Consider the following 23290-nt stretch of genomic DNA (forward strand, 5'->3'; position numbering starts at 1 on the left):
TTCAGGATCTACCTTACGGCAAGAAAAAACCCAGGCTCCCATGTCCCGAGGATTGGGTAGTGAGGGCAGGGAACGCACCTATTCTGGGAGCTGCGGGCAAAAAGTCAAATGAAGTAAGTGAAGTAAGTGAGCTCTGCGAACTATAGAGATCCTTGTGAAGTGACACAAGCTGAGGTGAGTGTGGTATTATGTTAAGGTGACCAGACATCCCCGATTTTCGGGGACAGTCCCCGATTACAGTGTGCCGTCCCCGATGAACAAGTGTCCCCGAAAATGTCCTGATTCGTCAAAATGTTCAGGAATTTCGAAAATATTATTATTATTATTATTTAAACATTTCTAAAGCGCACATATATATGTAAAAACATAAGCTATGGCGCTGTACAAACTTAAAAGAGTAAAGGTATAAAACTTAACGAAAATTAAGAAACCATGTTAATCATAAGAAAGAGGTAAAAATCTTAAAAACAGATAACCCTAAAAGACTAAACAAATCCAATAACGATGGAGAAAATGAAGACAGTATATACCATGCCACAAAAACAGAAATAGGATAAAACAATAGTAAGAGATAGATACAAAAAGAATGAGACAATAAGTAAAACTAGATTAATTATATACATGTGTGAAAATGAAAGTCTTAAGACTGGATTTAAATGAACTTACAGTACTTGAATTGCGAATAGAAAATGGGAGTGCATTCCACAATTTGGGGGCACAGACACAAAAAGAACGGTCACCAAGGGACTTGCAGCGAGTGCGGGGGGTAGTTAAAATCAAACTGTCATGAGATCGTATGGAGTAGCTCACTGATCGTGGTTTAAGAAGGTCCTTCAGATAAGATGGTGCAGATTCGTGAAGCGCCTTATAAGTGAGTGATAAAATTTTTAAATCAATACGATCCTTTATTGGAAGCCAGTGGAGAAGTTTAAAACAGAAGATGTACTGTCATATTTGTTCAAATTTAGGATGATACGGGCAGCCATATTTTGTACACGCTGTAACTTATTAAGGGAAGAACTGGGAAGACCATAAAACAAAGAGTTACAATAATCAAAGTGTGATGTGACAAGTGCCTGAACTCAAGTGCGAGTAGAATCAGTTGAAAGATGCTTATGTAATTTTCTAATATTATACAAGTTAAAACTAGCGATTTTACATTTTTCATTTATATGTTTTTTCATTGATAAGGTGTTGTCCAAATAAACGCCAAGATACTTCACATCATTTACACAATTAATAATAGATGAGTCCACATTAATACAATCAATTTCAAGTTTTGCAAGTTGAGTTCGTGAACCAAAGATAAGAAATTCAGTTTTGGTTTCGTTCATTTTTAAGCAACACATATTCATCCAAGCCTTAACGTCCAATAAACAACTCTCCATAGCATTTAGAGCACAAAGTTCAGAGTCGGAATTACCTGGTTTGAATTTTAGGTACAGGGCGTGATCGTCTGCATACCCCATGACCTCGGGAAGGTGACTGGAGATTGTATGATATAAAGTACTTGCGTAAGCTGTAAGAGAACAGGGCCAGCACAAGATCCTTGTGGCACGCCCTGGTGGACGGTAAATATCCCACATTTATTAATAAAATCATTGTAAAAACAAAATTTAGTCAAGTGTGCAGTCGCAGAACAGAACTAACCAGTATTTCAGGTGGGCCAGTGTAAAGTGGAATATGCTACATCGATTTAGCCTAGCACTATTTCGTAAAGTAAGTAAATTTCATCTAAGAAAAAGCTACATTTTTGAAAATAAAATTGATTAAAAAAGTGCTTCTAAGTATCACCATTTTACATCTAAGCACCTTAGGCACTTGAAAGTTTTCCACCCCTCCCCTTAGACCCCTCCCCCATATCAGTCAAGCAATAAATGTCCCTGAATCCAGTCAGGCAAATATGGTCACCTTATATTATGTGCTACAGTGAATTACCGAAATAGCAGGAATGGACATGAGCACATAGAAAGAACCTGCGAAGGGGCTGCTGACTCACCTCTCACTGTAAAGGATTCAAGTGAAGTATAATCGGATGTGTGTCCTCGTGTCAATGGAGAAATTGTTGGTTTCGGACTGGGTGTAACTTGTGGAACATGGTACAAGATGGAAAAGGATCTTCCCATGATCTGCAGAGCTCTAGTCATGAATGTTGATGTTGTTTGACACTCAGCTGTCAGGTCAAGTTACGTAGTCGTAAGTTCCAATCATGGTGGTGGGAGAATTGAGAGACAAGTATCATCACTTGTAAACCCTAAACCAGTAAGTTTTTGAGGATTTACTTCGCTCCTATCTTACCTGTCTCCCACTCCACATCTGTACGGAGTGGCACTGTTACGATGGTCGGAGGCCCAATTGGCAGGAACTCCAAACAACACACGCAAAAAAGCTGCTTCCGATGCAAGGGTGTTGGTCAAGTAAGCGGAGACGAAGGTCAATGGAGTTTTCCAATGCCTCTCTCAAGATATCCTCCAGGAGGACACCTACTAACAGAGCCTTGAAGGATGCTTGGCCCCTTATGTCGTGGGCCCTTACTCTCTCCCCTGTGGAGCTGGATCAGCTGGACGATCACCTGGACATTGTGTCTCTGGAGGTAGGGGTGTGGGGTGCTGACGGGATGATGAAAAGCCTCGATGAGGTTGGGGTGACTCAGTTTGGCTGATGTACCACAGCAACGCTCTAACTGTTTTTCCTCTCTGATCTCAGAGGAAAAATGAGAGAATCTGGGGAGAAAAATGTCTCCTGGCACAAAGTCCAGCATTTGGTTCATAGGGAGGAACTGTGGGTCCGGAATGAGACGAACACCGTTGTTGTCGTTGTATGCCCCTCTGCCACGGAGAGGGCATGTAGGCACCTTCGTCTCCTGGCTGATGCTGCGGCTACCAGGAATACACCTTGTACGTCAGGTTGCATAAGGAGGCCAACACCATTGGTTCAAAAGAGTGATGGTCATCTCCCTGAGTACCCCATAATAATACTCCATGAGCGTGGGAGCCTTTGGGTCACTGGTCTCAGCTTAGCCATGCCCCAGATGAATGCAGCGATGATATCGTTGCAGCCCAGGGTGGACCGATCAAGGAAACCTGAGTGTTTCTGCAGCTATTCCTGAGAGATAGTACCTGATCATCGAGATTTGTCTGCCCTGGTGGAAGAGGAAAGGAAAAAGTTTGGCTTACAGAAGCTGAACGTGGGTTCGCGTGGGCATTTGTGCATTTGTGGTAGAAATTGGTAAGTCGCAAAGAATAAGTCTTGATGGTGCTAGGTCTTCTTGCTGCCCCTGTCATGTTGGCAACTTCTTCCGAAAACCCTCACGCTCTTGAGGTCACACTTGTTTAGGGCCAGGCAGTTGGGTCAAGGGATTCGATGTTGTGATGGAAAATCCCCCCCCTGGCTTGAGATAGTAGGTGCGGCTAATCTGGCAGGGGAGCATGGCACGTCGCAGGTAAGAGGGAACCATGGTCTCCTGGGCCACCTGGGGGCTATGAGGAGGATCCTCTCCCTGAATTTCTGCAGCTTCAGGAGGATCTTGTGGTGAGGCATAGCAGAGGAAAGGCATACGCTTGCATCCCGTCCCAGGACAATGACATCGCGTCTGCAGCCCAGGATTGTGGGTGACACATTCTGGAGGAGAAGGTGGGCAGCTTGGCATTCTCGATTGTCGCAAAGAGGTCGATGTTCAGGCGCCCAAATATGCTGAGGAGCTGTGAGCATGTGTGATGTTCTAAGGTTTTATCTATCAGGTTGGTTGTGCCCCTGGAAAGCCACCACGGAGATCGGTGCGAGGATCGGTAAAAGTCGCTATTGGAGCTTCTCTCGGCAGACCGACATCCCAGGTTTACATTTCCTGCCAGTTCTCTTCAGAGAAGGTAACACACAGGGAGCAGGGCTCTCGTCGGGAGCAGGGTCTGCACATCAGGCTGAGTTCATGCCCATCCCATGCTCTTCCTGGTCTAAAGAGCAAGCACAACGCACACTTGGAAGTTCTGCTTTCGTTAGATGCCACATAAAAGGATTGTTAAGGAATAAAGAACACATGCATGCATTCACCCCACTTTTTTTAGGAGGTAGGGAACGACTCACAAATAAGGAAACAAGCAATCAAGAAAACAAGAGAATACAAAGCTGACAAGTGTTAGTCTTTAAGAACACATGTGGAGGTCTGCACTCAGTGGCAGAGAATAACAATTACATATACTGTATATGTCAAAATCGAGGTGTATGAAGGAATAAACAAGACAGAATGAAGAATGGGGGCACGCAGAGTGCACCCCATCGTCCTGACCAAACAGATGCCTAAAACCCTAGCCAGAACTGGGCTTAGGATCTGAGGCCCCTACAGGGGCTCAGGGGGAACAAAAGACAAAGTGATCCCTGGCCTTAGGAGTGAGCAGGGCTTAAGAGGCGATACCCCACTAGTGGGTCCTCGGCCACATGGGGGAATAGCCCCAACCTAACGTCTACAGACACCCCTCAAGGTCTAGTGGAGACCAGTGCAAAGGGATCCCTTTGGCCTCACACAAAAGCGGGGGCCTAGCCACAGTGCCTAACATGTAACTATAGGTTATGACACACCCGTGCTAGCGAGCCTAACCAAGGTTGGCGCAGAGCGTACCGCAACGTTTTGAGTAAAGATACTCCCTAGATCGCCGGAAATGACCCTTTCCGGGCCTTGCTAATTTGCAGATAAACGAAGAATAAATAGTTGTTATCGGAAGTTTATATGGGTGTTCCGCCGTTAGAGCATTTTGCCAGAAAATTACACCAACAAAATGTGACAAATGTCAAAAGGTAGATGAGAGTGCAATAAAAAAGTCAATAATCGCGAATAAGTAAAAAGTGGTAAAAAGCTGCAAAGGGAGCCAGCAGTCCTATTGAGTCCGTCAGGGGGGGCATCCGCCCCCCTCCTGACTGTATGGATGCTCCACCACTGGTGGGGGCTTAATGAACAAGACGTAATGGCTAATCAACAGGGAGGGCCATGCCTACTAAGAAGGTGTCCCACAACAGGTACTGGTACAAAAAGCTTGTACAACAGAGAAACGGACAAAACAAAGAAGGAGAGTAAACCAAGTGCCAAAAATGCATGAAAACAAAAGGATACTTATATAGTGCTTCTTGGAAACAACTGTAAAGGTGTTCCAACGGTAGCAGATCCAAGATGGATTTCCTAAACTCTGGAGAAATTAATGAAAATTGCTATCTAGGATCCCTAGCAAAAACGTGCAATTCCTTCTTACATGGTAGATTTGGAAGGAGGTGTAAATGTGGGTGGTGCCCAGGGAGTGAGGGGGCGGTGCTAAAATGTTTCCAGGGTGTAGTTAGGTAGACAGAAAGTGCAAATGTTGAGTGGGAGACAGGTAGGAGAGAAGCTTAAGATTTTGAGATACAGTACAAATTGAAATTTTATTTCACTGTCTGTACCCCACAAGACATCCTGGCACACATACAACATGACCAGAATACAGCATCAATAGGTGAAGTTCATATTCCAGTATCAAATCTCTGTGATAGTTATTGTTTGACTTCTTATAGCAATGAAGGCATCCACTTTAGGCTGCAAGTTAGATGCATTAAAGTATATTTATATCACATTTAATTTCTGTTACCCATAAGATACAATGGTACAAATAAAATATTTAGCCTAAAACTCACTTGTTTGAAGGGATCAATATGTCCTAACTAACTTTGTAGCCCCTAACTTTTAGACCTTTATTAGACTTGATCCTAAGTTATCTTTCTCTCTCCCTGATCTGTAATTCAATGCAAGGCATTTAGTTTAACCTTCTCTTACCGATATCCCCGATCTGGGCCAAATATAAGAATCCAGATCTGGGCCAGATCTGGAATATCAATCTGAGCCAGATCTGTTGCAGATCTGGAATTTATATCTGGCCAGATATAAAGTTGGGCAGGATATAACTTGATATTAAATGTTTTTTTTTATGGCCCATATAAAATTTTATCTGGTAAAAATGTATTGCATCCATATCTGGGCCAGATCAAACTTTATACGTATTGACTTCATATCCAGTTATATATCTGGCTTTATATGGCCAGATAAATCTTTATCTGGATTGACTGTTTATCCAGTTATATGGCTTTATATGGCCAGATAAATCTTTATCTGCATATCTGGAATAACTGCATGTAAGCGGGTTATGTCCTATAAATAGGAAATAAGTAGCCAAAACTGGACTAGCATTGAGAGTAACTTTCCAGCTTGATCAGTTATCTCTGTTCTGGAACAGAGAGACCAATACAGAGAGCAAGACACATGCAAAATATAAACACAGAACTCAACTGCATTGGAATTTAGTAAAGATGTGTAATGTGCATGCATATTACACGTGTAATGTACATTCTTACTATACCTTACCGAAACATTTGCAAACTGATATTTAATGCATGTGCATTCAAATTTTGGGCCCGGGTAAATCATATTACTTACTTGAATAAACTGGCATCTCGCAGTACCACTAATACACTTAAAAATAATACTTGAAGGTTGTCTTAAACCAGAGGTTAAATGCATAACTGAACTGAAACACTTTCAAGGTATTTACCTAGTACAGGAACATACAGTTCTACACTCCTTTTGATAATGTTAATTGTTTCTAGGGAGTATTTCATAGTGAAAACAACCAAGATTTAATTGAGAGAAGCCTTATAGAGCTTTATATGTAGATATTTGCTAAAATACCCTGTGTGTTGATTATCTGGAGGTGCACAAAGGAATATGCAAATCACCACCACCTGTTATGATTTCTTTTCAGGGTGAAGGTGAAGTACTCCAAAGCCACCGCCGGGCCAAACAATGGCATCCGGTACCTGTGAAAGAGCCCAAAACCTATGGATACATTGTGCATTTCGGGAGAACATCGTGAAATTTCTGGTAGTTAATCTATGTTCATTCAAACAGGTTGGAAAACTCCTACTTGATGAACAAAAAAATATATACCAAGAGTGTCCACCGTCCATAAGCCAACAATGGAAGACTTACAGAGCCAATATAAGAGTGGGTTTACACATAGGCGTAGGAGCCTAATTTGATTTGGGGGGCTGTAACGACTTGCCCAAAAAATAAAACCAAAATTTTTTGCCTGCTCTGCGCATGTTCAACATCTTAATGTGCATATCATATAGGCATTCATCGTTTATTACATCACATGCCTTTAACCGATGAATGCCTATATGATATACACACTAGGATGTTGAACGCGTGCACGAAAAATTTTGGTTATATTTTCCGTGTTATTACCCTTCCATATTGGTTATAATTATTGGGGAAGTCGTTACAATAATAACGATAATAATAATAATATCAGTTTAACCATTTAACCAGAATGCAAAATGCATTGAGGTTTCGATGACTTCAATGCACTAGACTTCTGCTTGATAGTATTACCAGAACTAGCTGTTACAATAACACTATGGCATGCTTACACAGGTCAGTCTGTACGTGGTTATACACACCTCCATCAAAAACAGTAGGGTTCTTGTACTCAATGTTTATGAATCCGCACACCAAGTATTACAAACCAAACCAAATCTCTAATAACTTCGCACATTAAGGTTGCAGAGGAGTCCACTTATGGACAATTTAGATTGGAATATGCCCACGAAACTTCAAAGAATCAACTTGAAAGAAGCTAATACAGGTCACTGGAGGTCAACCTGAGGTCAAAGGTCACCCAAATGCAGGTCGACTATTGTATTACAATAGCGTAACTCCCAACCTTGATGGACATTTGGTTCTCAAGTTATTGCAAAAATACTAGTCTTTTACCCCTGATTGACCTTTGTTGACATTGGATCACATGACTGTTATGTTTTGAAACAATCCCTTACCCCATTCACAACTAGTCCCAAAATATCAACCTTGTGGGACCCTGTCAATGGTAGTTTCACAAGTTATTGAGAAAAACTAGGCCAACATTACAGCCAACACCATGAAGTGAAAGCAAATCTCAAGTTCACAGGTGCTTGACCTAGTTTCTCCTTGGCAGCTGGCCAAGAAATGTTTTGAAATTCGTGGTACCTGTGCAACTTACATCCAACCAGAACTACCAATGATCTACAAGTATTTTCTAGAGAAGGCATGCTTCGCCATTCAAGTGCACTATTCCATCGAAATCACATCAACTCTTTAGCAAAATATCCATACGGATGAGTGACAAGTGTTGCAGTAGCTCTAGCACTTTTATATATCTGTGGTCTGCAAGCAAGCCTTGGAAGACAATGTTACACACACATGTATGTAGCAATGTGCATAGCAATTCAGGACTTCTAGCGACACACTTAAGTCAATGGGGATATTGTCGCGAGTTCAGATTCAAATCTACGGATGCCCGTAAGATCATTTTCAATTGTCAATAGGCTCTCCTATTTTTATGAGGCAAATCGCCCATGTCATCTACAATAGGCTGGAGGATGGGAGATACCGTATATTATGAAAAGGTTTTTACAAGTTGACCCCTGGTGACCCTAAATGACCTTCAACATCCACCAAAAACGATAGGCTTTTTGTACTTAATGTGGTCAACCTACATACCAAATATGAAATGAATCCAAGCTTTGCTTCTTGAGATATCATGTTTACAAGCTTTTCACTATTTGACCCCTGGTGACCCCAAGTGACCTTTGACCTACACCAAAAACAATAGGCTTCATGTACTAAATGTGGTACTTCTACATACAAAATATGAGATCAGTCCAAGCTTTGTTTGTTGAGATATCATGTTTACAAGCTTTTCACTATTTGACCCCTGGTGACCTTAAATGACCTCTGACCTACACCAAAAACAATAGGCTTCTTTTTACTCAATAAGGTACTCCTATGTACCAAATATGAGAACTGTCCAAGCTTCCCTTCTTGAGATATCGTGTTTACAAGCTGGGCGTCACAAACGCAAACGCACCCACACACACACACGCATGATTGCAAAGGTTACGATTATCATCGAAACCAAAAACACATTGCAAAATATTCTTCTTTCAGAAGGTGCCCGAAAAATTCTCAGCATATTGCCCGAATTTTCACAAACAAACTTGAAAAACACACTGCAAATTTTTCTTCTTTCAGTAGGTGCCCGAAAAATTCTCAGCATATTTCACACAAAAATTTGGTTGGGGGGGCTGCAGCCCCCCGCCTCCTACCCATATGGGTTTACAGATAATCAATGGTTGTAGATTCTTAAGCTCATTTCTAAAAATATGTGATATGATTAATCAAACATTGAACAGTAGAAGTAAAATTATTATTAGCAGTTAAAAGATGGTAGAATGTTTGACAAAACTCTTGACAAAAGAACATTAAAAACCGTACCATCATATGATTATTATTATTATTATTTGATCCCCTTCGTTATCACAGCTTGCATTAGACCAAATGTTATGGATGCAAGCTCTTTACTTCACTGGAGATAAAATACTGCAAGCAAACATCATTATGAAATTTATGCCCATATAATTTATCCTCACCAACTTTAGTCACCAAATTGGTATAAGAACTACTGAAATTGTGCATATAGTACATTTCTGGTGAAAGTGAGACATGGGAGGCAGTTTTGTGGCCATATCTGCGAGGTATGGATAGTTACTTTGGGAAAAAAAACCACCCATTTTCCACAACTACCTATCCTATATTTTTCAGCTGTTCATGCATATGACATCGAGAAGTGTAGCCTCTATAGGTCAATATATTAAGGCCTACATATGTCCACAAAAAAACATGTCTGGCATGTATTGTCTTTTTCTTAAACAATACCTGGTCCTTTCCGTACCCTCAAAGAAAGTTATCTTATAATCCATGATATGCATTGAAAAACATATGTTTCTTAATTTAAATATGATTTTCTTAAAAATGCCAACTTTAAATCCTGTGTAGTGACAATCCTCTGATGGAAACCTGTTCCTTATGGACCAAACTGCACAGGATGGGATGACTACACGATTGTAATGTCCAGTTCTGCCGGCTTTCCAGTACATAAAAGACCTATATGCAGTGTACCTGTAGGTACTATTACATAACCTGTGTCCCAGTATCAGTAGGTCATATCTTTGGACCATTGCTAGATCCAAAGCTTCAGGTCCATTATTAATGACCGAAAACAGACTTTCCAACATTGAGGAAAATTTATGAGTGTGATCAGCGGCAGTGGGGGAGGGTCTAAGGGGAGGGGGTTTCGTATTTTTGACTGTCTATATGCAAAATGGTGCATTCTTTTTCAGTTTCTCTGAGTAATTTTATATTGAGAATTTCATCATCATATATGTTATTGAACTCTACAAGCATGACAATTCTCAACAAAGACTTTTCTTGAATCGATGAAAGTAATCACTTGCTAACATAATCAAACCTTTTTATCGGAAATTGAAGCGCACTTCTCAATCTCTAGTACCAACACCTCTCCCACCCGGCGTTTTCCACCACCACCATGGCAAACGCACTACTCTTGTAAGTGTAAGTACTCAAAGTTGCTTTGTGTTGTAGAGGTATGTAGCCTTCTTAGCATCTTTCAGGACGGTTTTTCGGAGATTGTTTGTGGATTGCGTGTGATAAAGTGCAAATAGCGTGTGAAGGGCTGGAAATGTGTGTGTCACACGCCAAATGCGTGGGAGTTGGAATGTCTGCGAAAATGTATGTTTGTTTAATGTAAAGGAAGAAAACGTCTTGACATATGATCTGCTTGGATCTTGAGTTCTAAATGAAAGTTATGACAGGGCTCTTGCAACCCTAATCCCAAATATAAATTATCATGTAAAACTAGCCAAATTATTGCAACCAGTATCATATTCAGGCGCGTATCCAGGGGGGGGGGCGTTGGGGGCGCGCGCCCCCCGGGTAAGGAAAAGAGGAGAGAAAAAAGGAGAAGAAAAAAGGGAAAAAGAGGGGGAAAAAAGAAAAGGAGGAGAGACAGGAAGGGAAAAGAAAAAGAAAAAAGAGAAAAGGAGGGAGTAGAAGATAGCCAAGACCTCGGGAAGAGAAAGAGGAACAGTCATAGTTAAAGCGCTGATCCCTATTATATACACAGGGTAGCCAGTGACAGATCAAGGATTACGGAGGGGGTGTGCGCCTCACCCTACCCCTTACACCGACAACTCCATTTTTGACGTTTCCATTTTCCTCTCTCACTATATAAATACTATATATGGTCTATCATAACGCGTGTGTGTGCATGGACGCCTTAAACAATTGTACAATTGTGCTATATGGAACCAACTGTGGCTGGTCTTGAACTTGACCGAGTCGTCGGGGAACATTTCAGGAAGAAAGCAATGGGTCAAAATTGGCCAGACTTCGTCGACAGCTGTACAACTTAGCAGTGGCGTCCCACAAGGCTCAGTACTTGGCCCCATCATTTATTGTATGTTCACCAAACCACTGTGTGAAATCATAAAGCGTCACCAAGTCAACTACCACTGCTACGCCGATGATACGCAACTCTGTTTACAATTCGATCCCAAAATGCCATGGACAGAAATACAAGAAAAGTTGCAGGAATGTGTAAACAATGTTGGGATGTGGTTGAGGAGAAACAAACTTATGTTAAATGATGTTAAAACGGAACTTATTATTTTTTCACCTAAAACCCAATTGAAAGACGATATAACTCCGCACATTACAGTTGGGACCAATACCATTTATCCTGCATCTATTGTTAAGAATTTAGGAGTTTACTTTGACTCTCATCTTACCATGGAGATCCAAGTTAATCATATTATCAAGTCTTGCTATTTCCATATTCGTAATATAGGTAGAATAAGAGATTTCATTACAACTGATGCATGTAAAATACTGGTTCAATCCCTCGTTACCTCTCGCTTCGATTATTGCAATTCTTTACCATTTGGTATTTCACAGTCTCTAACAAACCGCCTACAACGCACACAAAATTGTGCAGCTCGCCTTATATCTAGAACTCCTCGTCGCAACCATATATCTCCTGTACTGTATGAACTGCATTGGTTACCTGTTCGTTTTAGATCAAAATTTAAAATTCTTTTACTTACCTTTAAGGCTCTTAATCACTTGACCCCTAGTTACATCACCAATGAGACCATACCTTATATTCCGCCTAGATCATTACGCTCAATGAATAAAAATTTACTTAGTGTGCCTTCTACCCGATCATCAACATATGAATTTAAACGTTTTGATTATACTGCTGCCACATTATGGAATAACTTACCCCAGGACATATGCAATATTAATATAGACTTAATGCAATTCAAGAAATTACTTAAAACACTGTTTTTCAGAGCTGCCAACACAGATTAATGTACTTATTTTATACTTGCTGTACATACTTAATTTAGGTGTTATTATTGTATTTTAGTCATAATTTTTCTATTTATTTTTCTATTTATGTTTTAACATTTCTATTTTTCTATACAATCTTAACTTTTATATCCTTTTTAACTTTTTTTACTTTTAACAAATTTTTTATCTTTTGCTGTAAAGCGCTTTAGAGCAATTTTTTAATTGAATAAGGCGCTATATAAATCTTGTGTAATAATAATAATAACATGACGCATTTCGGGAAGGGGGCGACCGCCCCCCCCCCCCGAGCAAATTTTCTTTATGACATCGCTAGTAATTTCAAACTAGACAATGCTTAGATGCAACTTACAAGGCCTGGGAAGTGTCATTTCCAGCGATCTGGGAGGCATTTTCAGGCAAAATTTTTCTTGTACGCTTCGCGCCAACTCATGGTGGCGCTTCGCTTAGATAGTTTGCCTACAGGCTTCGCCCCTCACTTGGCAATTACTCGCTACACGCCTGTTCGAATTTCTAAAGCAAAGAGCAGATATAACATCATATCAGTGAGCATTTAAATGCATGTTCCACGATGAACAGCCTCAAAACTGTCTATGTGTGCAGTCAAAGGCGTAGGAGCCCAATTGGATTTGGGGCTGTAACGACTTGCCCGAAAAAAGGCCAACATTTTAAGCGCGCGAACATGCCGATGCCAATATCATATAAGCAAGCATCAGTTATTACATTGCATGGCATCGTGTACCTTACAGTCCGTGAAAGTTGCACAGTATACCGCCGGATGCTAATGTAAAAAAAACCGAAATGTCTTATGTAGATGGAGAAAAAGCATACAGATCCATTTATGTCAAAACTCTCTTTTACGGTGGTAATGTCGGCCAAGCTTAGAACTGTATTTTAATTACCAAGGAGATAATTTTTAAGCTATTCATTGCTATTTATTTTTCTCTCAGTAGGTGCCCGAAAAAATGGGAAAAAATTTGGTTGCGGGGGGGGGGGCTGTAGCCCCTGCCTCCTACGGGACCTACGCCTATGTGTGTAGTGTTCGATTTCGATATACCTGATATCGGAAATATCTGGTATTTTTCATTTCCTTCAATGAAGTTTTATAATAGCCATTATAAGAGGTTTTAATATTTGTACACCAATAAATTAACTGTCTGAATTTTCGAAAATTTCCTGACCAACATTCTTCATCATACTTTCCTCTACTCGTGCAATTTTGACCTGTCTATTAGGGGCTGAAGGAGGTTTTTCTATGTTGGTTGTCAATAGATTGAATTTTGTGCAACATTATGGGTATGTTTTGAAGTGATTTTTATTTACGAGAATGATGTGAATTTTCAAATTCTCAACAAATAATGGGCTTAAAACCTTGAAAAATGGGGCTTTCGGATATTGTGGGCCGTGACGTAGAATCACCTGCAAAAGCAATGATCCATAGGACATGCAATGAGGTCGAACATGATGTGTGACTGGTGACAGTCTTCAAAAAGGTTATGGATGGAAAAAAACTTTTGGGAAATACTTGGTTCTCAGGCAAAAGTGTACATCTGGTTGGTCATTTTCAAGCCCGAGAAGTGCCATTTCCGGTGATCTGGGGGGGTATCAAAACCAGAAATTTTCTTGTACGCTCCGCGCCAACCGATGGTGGCGCTCCACTTAGATAGTAATTCGCGCCCCCCGGGTTAGAAAATCCTGGATACGCGCCTGATATTATTTAGCAAATATTGTCAGCCAGTACTATATAGCTAGTACAGAAACTAGGTTATAGTAGCTCTTGATTACAGTTCACAACTCTCTTTATATGACTCCATTTCGTCATGAAGATAACAAAGAAAGGCCATGTTCGGGTCTATCCGTAGACCTGCTTATAGCAAAAATTACTAGATAGGACTTCATTTTACAATAGCGTATTAAAGAACTCGCACTCAGTGATTGGATACAGCAACTACTCTCCCACAACCGTTCATCAGTAATTACTACTTTGTGTTCGTCACCTGTGTTACAGGACATAAACAGTAGTTACTGTACACGCCATGAGTTGTTTTTGTTTACAAATTTTAAGGTATTTGCTGTGACACTGTTTTAATGAATACTCAAGAGGTAACCTATTTACAGTAGTACTCTGAACTTAGACTTCATAAAATTAAATGTTTTTGTAAAATGATGTGATCTGCTACTGTTTAAATTGTCATAAATAACAGAAGGAAGTTATTTTCTTTATGGCTGATGTGATGAATTTGCTCACAAAGATTCACATTGGGTGTTGCCATATATATATACATTCTTAATAGTTCACTAAATTATAAGATCACTTCTCCAAAATAAAACATGATTTATGGATGTTGTTTGCTACATATGCCTACAAAAAATGTCTGGCAGGTTATTAATTCAATCACACCCTAATATCAGCTTCGTCCTTATTGTAAAATGTTCACAATAAAATAAATTAAATAAGGGGATTAGGGGGAGGCATTAAACATATGCAGTTCCCTCTCCCACAATGGATCCATCGCAAGGTTTCACAATAGAAAGAAACTTTCAGTCAGATCTGGTCAGTCAAGCTCATTACACTGATCCTGCAGTAGGCTATACTCTGACAAAAAAGATGGTATGAAAAATTGTACCAATTATTAGTGCCAGATTGGTTGCAGGGGGTGGTTGGTAAGCACCCCAGCCTTGGCTCCTGAATCATCAATTTGAAATTAAATAAGTAAAAATTTGGAACCACTAGTCAGATCTCCTTTGTTTCTTTTTCACCTTTTTGTTTCTTATATTTTTCCATTTTGAAGCTAATATGGGCCTGCCCAGTCCCCACCAACCCCCCCTCCCCTCCCCACCCCATCTGAATCATCTGCTACTGTGTCACACTTTTGTCAAAAGCAGAATTATTGTTGATCTTTGGAGGGGAAGGCATGTCCCAACAAAATATGTCCCTCCAAGGTGAAGAGTATTACACCCAAACATATGTCATATTGAATTACCACTATGCATTACATCAGTGAAAATAACTAACAAAATAAATAAGCATCACATCTTTCGCACTTGGCCGAGCCGAAGATTTATGAATTTGTTTGCCCACAGTGCAACCTTCAATGTGTGTAAAAATTACCCACATGTCCGACACTACAAATTATAACAGGTCATTCCAAGTATTACATATACAACTTTCTTGGCGTTCTCCTATTACATAAACATCTATGCCTAAACAGCATTCCAGTCACTCTACTATGGTTGAGGTGAAAAAGTACCTTTCACTATCTGAACCCCACACACACAATGACACAACCCTCATAGCCTGTTCCCACGAATGCGGGCTTGCTTCACTCTTGATCGACCGATCGAGGCTAGGGCAAGTCGATCCACCCTTTTACTCCGTGGGAACGGGGCAAGCCCCTCATGAGAGGTGGGGTTAGGACAGCTAAGCCCGGGTAAACGTTGACCAATGTAAATAAACTATTGTCTTGGGGGTGTAAAAGATACGATGGATTTTATCAGTTGTGGTTTCCGCCGCTTGCTTATTTCTGTATCAACATAAACTGTGTCTATTTTCAAATTGGTTGTGTATGTGTACAATGGACTGATGCAGTGAGAATGAAGGAATTACCTAAGGCATTGCTGAGTAGTAGGCCTACACAGTGTAGCTGCCCGTGTATATTTGCATAAATAGAGTATAACGTGTGAGTTGCTTTCTTGAAGGCATCCAGATAACCGGAAAGGCCATTATTATTATTATTACTATTATTATTATCGATATTTTCCTGTACAGTATGTCGCAGAAGTTTACAGAGCGAAGTATGTGGTCAGATGATGAAGTATTATCATTGCTTGGCATTTGGTGCGACGAAAATAATATGTCGAAACTTGATGGGACATGCCGCAATGTCCCAGTGTGCTGAGACATATGTATGCGTATGGGAGAGAAAGGCTACGGCAGAACGGTCAGCCAAATAAAGTAAAAACTGAAAAATTTAAGCTAGGTTTACTGGCTTTTATTTTCTCGATAATCAGGAACATAATATGTAGTATCCCAACTAACACGTAGCCTAGTTACTAACTCATCAGGCCCGTAAAATTTTACAATCTAATAGGCCTATATAAAAGAATTTTTTTTAAGTCACATACCAAAGTAAAAATAAAAGGATTTACTAGAATGAATGCATTCTGGATTCAGTCAAACAAGAGCCACAGCACACAAGTTTGCTAACTTAAAAAGACAAGACTTACAATTGACCGTAAAGAATTATTGCTGTGTACACATCCCGATGCGGGAACATGTTTATAGACATGAAACCGATGTGCTGAACTTTTTCCCGCCGTTCAGACTGGGTGTCCCCAAGTCAAAATCATGGTCAATGAAGCTCGTAGTAAACGTCCATATAAGGGAATATGGGTGGAGTTTACATTCGCTATATACAGCGTTGATGAATGACGTTTACCAGTTGAAATATGTGATTGGTTAATTGCTATCATCTTAAAACATAAAACACAAGTCAACTAGCGACCCAGATACTGACGCAGGACCAGCTGTTTAATAGTGTAGAGCTCGAACTGTAATCGTGGCATGGTGCCAAATATCGGACTTTGAACAAAGATGGATTTAAGTTGCGCATAAACTTAGTAACGTTTGTTTAAAAAATTTGTGAAAGCATATGAATTCAAACTGAGTAGAGGGGAAATATGTGGGTACATTTATTAGTCATAGAATAGTTGTAACCGCAGGAATCGTTATCAATGGAATATATTTAAGATAAATGTTATAACTAAAACATATCAATAAGAAAATATTGCTGAGATAAAATTCACGGATCAACTTTACAGCAAAAGGATAAACAACGAAGAGTCTTCTGTTCAACTTTCGTCGTGTTACACAAAAACCACAACAATGATGCACTACATATATGATGGCTCAACGACTTTTTTAAAACATATATATAATTTATATTGAATTTTACCGAAAATTAACAAAGAAATTAATCTGTATTCAAATGCGGTATTTGTCGTGGTTACTGCAGGAACTGTTTGGATCGTGGTTTATGTCGCAATCTACATTTGCGAAGATGACGTCACGATTCTTCTGTTCAAGTATATTTGAAATATCCACCCGAAACGATTAAAAAATCATTTCTCTGTCAAATGCACATTTGGAAAATTATTTATTAGCTTTTAAGGTAACGTCTAAGGGCCACCAGACAATTCAGATAGCATACGTACTGTTGTTTAACTGGGGGGGGGGGGGTTATCGGGATTTTGGCAGGCCAGTGAGCTTTTGTTTCACGTCATTCAGAGTATGGTCCGAAATAAGCAACAACAAAAACAAAAAATAACAGGGAGATATGACGTGATATGACGTGATACACTTGTAAGATTTCCCGCGACCATTGTTTGGGTTAGCACTAATTTCCAGCAAATTTTTAAAGTGTAAGAAATGAATTATAAACGCTGCTTAGGAGTCATAATTGTACCACATTATCTTACATCTGATCATAAGGGGATGTACAAAATACTTTTTCTTCAAATAGTTATGCGTAGGTCTACCAGGTGAGATGAATGTATATTAAGCCAACATGAATTGATCTAGTAACAAAGGAGGAGTGTTCTACACCTACAAAGACGAGTCGATGAGGCGAATGTTTGTAAAAGCACACCAAAACCAATACGTTCACTTCGAATACTGCGAACTCTGTATTAGAAAGTAATAACAGGAAATGTGCCACCGTAAAGCATTTAGTCGACACGCCATAACTTCTTTGATGCATTACTAGCAAATTACACTATAGTGGAATTTCTTGTTGGCCTTGCCAAGAAAAGTTTTTACATCTATGTCAAGTCCAATGGTACAGTATAAAACAGGTGCAGACATCGAGCCCAACCCAACCATTTTGTGTTAGGGGTTAGGGAAGCCTCGCAAATCTAACCGCCATGTCCGGGCCGGTGGATTTTTCCGCGGCTATAATGAGCACAGCCACAAGCAGATCATGAGTCACACTTGAGTGCACACTCTCTCCAAACATTCACAGCCGCGGTCAAGTTTTTACTAAGCCGATATGAACACAATAGTGAGTTGAACAAAACATCATAGCTAAGTCTCAAGGTATTCAAACGTTTCAAAAAGATAGTATGTTTATACGCCGTATTTTATCCTACTGCAGAAGCAAAACTTCTGTGAAAAATAAGTAAGGAAATGTGAATTTACACTGCAGGAATCTAAAATGTCTAAAATGCTATCTTTCTTATTTTCGGCCAAGTAGGAACAAAAAGTTTCGTTGCCTTTTTGCAAGGACATTAAGTTTCCTGAATTTTTAAGATTTAAAAATCTAAAAAACTGAAATCACAATCTCACTTCTTGTACACGTGCACATAAGCGTGAACCAGAGCCTAACATAAGGGATGACTTTAGAATAATCCTACTAAGTTGTAAAGAACAGGACCTAAACTACCTAGCTAGGTGAAAAAAAAATCGGTTGACTGTAGGGAATTTTTCGCACTCCAGCGAAGCTGTACTTTTTTTTAGCCAGCTAGATCGTAGACATCATGAGGATTGAACAAATGACGATAATTTCTTGTGAAAGAAATTTGAAATAAATGTGGAAAAAATGCGATTATCCTTTCTCCGTTTTAAGTGTAAATGTTATTCTAGCATTCCATGGTTAAGAAAGTTGAAAGAAATAAAGTTTATCAACTTCATTTACTGACTTTTGAACTTCGTAAAAAAAACCGACCTTTACTACTCTGAAAATCAGTAGAGAAATTAGCAATTGTGTACGAACAGTAAGTTGGTACACCTTTCAAATTTTACGAAAGATCGAGCAAAATACTTTCGAAAAATTCACGCGAAACTGGTATATCGTGCTAAATGCAACTAATGTCATGTAGACAAGGCTTTAGTACACCCATTTATGAATAAACCATACGACCACATCTGGCGGGGGGAAAAGAAAGTATTTTCTAGAATTTCCACAAAAAAAAAGAAGGAAAAATTAATATCCTACCATAGCTAAGTGTATAGTAAATAGCCTAACCACTTCGCCGGTTACGGATCTCACGTAACAACAAAAACACAACTAATTGTATTTTGCAAAGTTGACGTTTTCTACAAGGACATGGAAACAATATTTAGCATTCAGTTAATCATGCCAAGTGGCCTAAAACATGGGATTAAAAGGTTTACTTTCATAAAGATAGCCATACTGTAGCTATTGGGGCCTTGATATCGTGCTATGTCTGTATGGTATAGACTTGTGTATCATGGGGAATAGAATGTTTTGTTCATGCGGAGGAGTCGGTTGGCTAGAGGTGTGTTTTACTTACCTTAATGTTACAGGGATATATACTTTTCTTGAACGTCTAAGATAATATTTTGCATAACTTTACCGATCCTTTACTGACTTACCTAATTAATTCTAGAGTGGAGCCAAAATAGTTTACTCCATGAAAAGTTTTTTGGAAACGTGCCAAAAATGTTAACAAACAGGTGTTAGACAGGGGGGTTGTTTGGCAAGGTACTTGGGAAAATTCGCAGCCCATGTACAGTATGCCTACGATGATATTTAAGTAGGGGTAAACACTGCAGTTGTAAACTGATGTACGTAGAGTAAAATTTTCACCGAATAGTAACTTATATCTCTAACCACATGGCAGCCTAACACACTAAGTCAATGGGAAAATCAAGCCTAAACCATCTGTTTATTCATTGAATTTGTGTCGCAGTTAGCTTCAGAGATCAACGTTACGGTCGATGTTCTCTCTTTAACATACATATGTGGCATAGCTTAACTATTGTTTTGTTTAAATCCTGGTTTGTCAATATGGGTTTTCTGAAGTTCTTGGGGGGCATATATTTAATGCAATGGCTGATTCAGTTTTTAATTCATAGTTACCTACCACTCGTTGAACAAGGCTCATAATGTATAGGCCCAGGTAAAGGCTGCTTTTATCGAACTTTCGAGTAGCGGAGTTTCACAATTGTTCATAAGAGACCCAAGAAATTTTATTTGTGAGGTTTGATAACGTGGAAGATTTGCAAGAATTATATAAAGTACTGAATCTCGGACATTTGGTAGTGGCGGATTTTAGTGTATAAGTCACTTTGCAACATAAACTACCGCTCTATTGACTGTCAAAACCGCAAAAGTTAATCCGGTCACTTGGCCAAGTTTGCTCATTGTTTGTGAAGAATAACCAGCCTTGTGTTGTCAGGACGCTGTGCTCATTACTCCGGCTGGAAACCAGCGTGTGTGCATTCAACCATGGGACCAATATGCACATGCATAATGAGCAAGGGGTGCGAGATTTCCACCGGCCCGGAACCGGCGGTTAGATTTGCGAGGCTTCCCTTAAATATTTCTTTTGGGTAAAGTGTGCAAACAGATTTTTTCCAGAGTTGTTGGAACAAATGTAGGCACACAAAGTCGGCAAATCTGCTAGATATAATTGATATGATTATATTTAGGTTTTCCATTTTATTTGTTTTTTATTTTTGAAACTATGAAAGATTTCTTTTACTTAACCCCCGCAAAAAGTCGTACCACTCAAAATATTGCGCTTCAGATACGAACAATGATTTCCCTGCCCAGTGCATTGACTTTTTCAAAGGTGGTAAACATTTGCCGTATCGGGAAAGCCCCGGTAGAAATGAGTGTGTGTGCGCTGCTTGGATGATATATGCATGTGTCGAAAAGACTCACTGCATAGCTGTCGTTGGCTGCGCGTATTCTCTATTGCAATAACCTGGTTCGGACGTTTTCCAAGGTTTTCCAAGCGTGCCGCTATGCCCGGAGTTAGCTTGTTGATACGCGGGTTCAAATATGCAGGGCTTATCTGCGGTTACAGCTTTAGCTCCACCTATGCTTGCTTGAAGTAAGACCAGGTTCATGGGAACGGGGTATCAGTTCATGGTCACCAAACAGTCAGTCTGCAGTTGGAATATTCTCAGATGCAGGTAGATCAATTACAGTGAAGTTGCAGAACAGTGGGTTCATTGTTATGACCTAACGAAGCGAAAGTGCCAACAAGTTCCCAAAAGAATAGAAGTGGTAGAACTACTGACGGATTCTGTACAATGCAGCTTACTGCAGATAGGAACGTGGTCGATCATAAATTTAGAAAAAAAATGGTTTCAAAGAAGTCTTCCAAATTTTGACCATGTTGCACGGACAATAATAAGGGTTTAACGACAGGCCAGAGTTGTTACCTGTGTCTTCCCAAACTCAATTGTTAGGCCTTATGATCACTAAATGGTGTATGACGGAATCAGAAGTTTGAGAAAAATAGAGGGCATCTGACATTTATTGCTTGGCTGGATTAATTGTGTAGCCCCTTTAATCTGTTTATCTGGAATAACTGTTATATTTGGCTTTATATGGCTAGATAAAACTTTATCTGTATATCTGGAATAGCTGTATATCAAGTTATATCTGGCTTTATGTGGCCAGATTAAATCTGATATAAATCCAGATCTGGGATTTTGGTAATGGTTGAACTTTATAAGTTTTTCTTTTCTGTACACCACAATCATCTTATTTTGTGTATATGGAACTGCTTAAAACCCTTTCAAGTATACTCAGTTGAGCTACAGCAAATCGCAACACCACACAATACAACCGGATCATAAAAAGTGTCATTCATTTAATTAACTGTCCAATTGGTTAATTAATGAATAATTAAAACACTAATGTGAATGCTATCCACCATTGTTCTTCACAAGGTACAGTATCTTCATCCTCATTGTTACCCCTAAGTTGGGGTTCTTCACAAGGTGTTCCCCAGGTATTAACTGTGGGTATGCATGTGTGAATGTGAGTGTGAGCAAAAAAGTGTGTCACAAACTCCTTGGGAGACCGCAAGTGTTCAAACTTGTTGGGTAGGTGCGTGATCATGAGAACTTGTGCAATGTGCATATAGCCTGTGACTGAATACATGAAAGTTAATTGTTGTATATATCTTACATTAGTTACAAAGTTACATACATGTCAGTATGCAAGAAAAAGTCATCCAACCGTGCTTGACCATGTAAGCTTGTTCTAACATGAACAAATGTCAAAGATCAGGTTACACAAAACTTTGCTGCAGTAGTTTGCTTTTATAACTGATCAAAATAGGACATGGGAGATGAGAATTGCAAAGCCATGGATTGCCTTCTTGTTTAGTGTTGTGTTATAGAGCTAGCCTAGGCCTAGCTTTAATTGTAAACAACAAGGCCATCGTGGATTTATGTGTTCATAAGGGATTAATCATATTGTGTTCCTATAGTCACCAGATATGGAGTGATTATGTAGGGGCGTAATACTGAGTTCTGTTTAGGTGCTAATTGGTGATCTGAAAGCATGTAATTTCATTATCACTGTTTTATTAGCAGTTATCATGATACTGATAGCCTGTGACTAGGCCTACTTGCAGTTACTGTATACGATGACATGCTGCTGCGATCCTAAGCCTAAGTCGAGTGCCTCTATGCCTATGCCCTAAGTTACCTAGGCATAGCTCAACAGCACCACATCATCAAAGGCCGATCAATGTTTAACAATCTGACAACGGTCAATCGTCATACTTAGGTAAAATTATGTTAATTCACATTGAGGTCTACCTGTATTCTTGGAAATGCAGCTAGGCTATCCTCGGTACACGCACGATGGTTTCACACACCGTACGTACATGTTTGTGTACACACTACGAATAATGCGCATGAATATGCGGCGTCAAATCTTGCCGCCGAAAAAAAAGTTAAGTACACGCTTTGGGTACGAAAAAGTTAAGTACACGCTTTGGGTATGAAAAAGTAATCCAACTTTTTGGGTACGGTCACTGATCTACACTAGTGTAGATCAGTGGGTACGGTAGGTGAAATATCTTTGGTACCACGACGGTTTGCAGTAGACACGCACCTTTATGATAATTACACCGAACTTTACTGACATTATATATAGATGTGAAAAAGTTTTAATTTATCGCAATGTGTATTTGCATTCTGCTGTAAAAAGTATACTGTACTCAGTGAATTAAGCCGAAGGC

The 23290-nt window shown here is 39.6% G+C and overlaps 1 long non-coding RNA gene across 1 annotated transcript in view; it reads right to left on the reverse strand.

Annotated features, from left to right (window-relative positions):
- LOC139976268 (uncharacterized) overlaps nucleotides 1-22940 on the reverse strand; it is a 47713-nt gene extending 24773 nt beyond the window's left edge. Inside the window, exon 1 of the long non-coding RNA XR_011796057.1 lies at nucleotides 22866-22940. This is a non-coding gene — a long non-coding RNA (uncharacterized lncRNA). The remainder of the gene's footprint in view (nucleotides 1-22865) is intronic.
- Between the last annotated feature and the right edge of the window lie 350 nt (nucleotides 22941-23290).

Source organism: Apostichopus japonicus, chromosome 11 (assembly GCF_037975245.1).
Source record: "Apostichopus japonicus isolate 1M-3 chromosome 11, ASM3797524v1, whole genome shotgun sequence".
Classification (NCBI taxonomy): domain Eukaryota; kingdom Metazoa; phylum Echinodermata; class Holothuroidea; order Aspidochirotida; family Stichopodidae; genus Apostichopus; species Apostichopus japonicus.